Source organism: Nyctibius grandis, chromosome 26 (assembly GCF_013368605.1).
Source record: "Nyctibius grandis isolate bNycGra1 chromosome 26, bNycGra1.pri, whole genome shotgun sequence".
Classification (NCBI taxonomy): domain Eukaryota; kingdom Metazoa; phylum Chordata; class Aves; order Nyctibiiformes; family Nyctibiidae; genus Nyctibius; species Nyctibius grandis.
The window spans coordinates 2,189,718-2,191,440 of NC_090683.1; positions in this window are offsets into that span (position 1 = coordinate 2,189,718).

Sequence of the window (1,723 nt, forward strand, 5' to 3'; positions counted from 1 at the left end):
GGCCTGTTTAATCTAAAGCAGAACTGGTAATAAAATAATTCTAAGGATAAAGCACTTGTGTGTGAGAGGGGGTGAAGCTGTGCGTGGGGGGCTGCGATGGAGGGAGGGAGGGAGGGATGCACGAGCTGCTGCTCGTTGCTCCACTAACGTGTGCCCTCCTGTGTAAGGAATTGCTGCCAGGAGCGGGGACCACACTCCCTGGAGCATTTTGAAGTGGAAAATGTATTTCTGAGTTGCCCACGACTGCAGCTGGGGGTAGGGTAACTTCAAGGCTCCACTCAGCCCTGCAGCTCCTTCCAAGACTGGCAGCCTCGAGGCAGCGGTGATCGAACGGGTGAAAACACGAGGAATGAGTGTCACAGGACAGCAGAAGGGGAAAAAACAGGACGTGTGGCTCTTCCAAGGGGCAGTCCCACTTCTTGCTACACAAGTGTCCCCAAGGAGAAGGCCACCAGAGCCCAGGCACCTGCCCAGACACGTACCCATCGCTGCTGGGCTACCTGGGCGAGGAGGCCACAGCTCCTGCCATCCGCAGCACAGAGGAGCAGAGGGCTCGGGGAGAGGGCAAGTCCAGCACAAAGCTCCAGGGCAAAGGCACAACACAAGGTATTTGACCCTGCTGCTCAGCTGGGCTGTCCCCAGAGACACCCCAGAGGTGGGGTAGTGCTTCCCCCAGCTCATCTGTATCTCTCTAGGGAAGTCTAGTGACAGAACACCCACTTTTTTTTTGCAGACAACTGCTTGGACTTCTCTGTCCACAGTAGCAACCCCCCCATGCCCAGCTTCAATGTGGGGTTTATGTTTCAAGACACCCGACCTCACTCGCACCCCTCGTCCTCTGTGCTGACTTAACAGAAATGCACCACACCTAAGGGGGGACAGAACAGCTCCTGCACCAAGAGCGAGCAGAAGCTCGTGCTGAAAGGCGTGGGTGAAGCTCCACAGCTCAACCTGGTGCTGCTGGATCCCAGACCTGCTTTTCCCACTGTCGAAGGGAAGACGCATCAGCTCTCAGCATAGCGAATTCCCCTGCCTGCAATGGGACAGGAGGAGGAAAATCATAGAATCATGGAATGGTTTTGGTTGGAAAGGACCTTTAAGATCATTGAGTCCAACCGTTAACCCAGTACTGCCAAGCCCACCACTAACCCATGGCCCTCAGCACCACATCTCCACGGCTTTTAAATCCCCCCCAGGGATGGGGACTCCACCACTGCCCTGGGCAGCCTGTGCCAGTGCTTGACAACCCTTTCGGGGAAGACATTGTCCCTGATCTCCAATCTAAACCTCCCCTGGCACAACTTGAGGCTGTTTCGTCTCATCCCATCGCTTGTTCCTTGGGAGAAGAGACCGACCCCCCCCTCGCTACACCCTCCTTTCAGGCAGTTGTAGAGAGTGAGAAGGTCTCCCCTCAGCCTTCTTTTCTCCAGACTAAACACCCCCGGGTCCCTCAGCCGCTCCTCAGCAGACGTGCTCTAGAAGGGATGATCTACCTGACAACAGAGATGCCAGCACATTTAGCTCAGATCTTTCAAAAGTGCTGCTGCCTCTTCACACCCAGAAATGCAGCCCCCTAAAAACTAGGGTAATATATAGCAGAGTGTAACCAGACCAAGCTCCCCTTCTTGAAAAACATCTTCTTCAGCACCATTGTCTCGTTCTCTAGGACAGCGTAGCAAACCACTAGCAATGAGAATGAAGAATCTTTTTTTTTTTTTCCCAG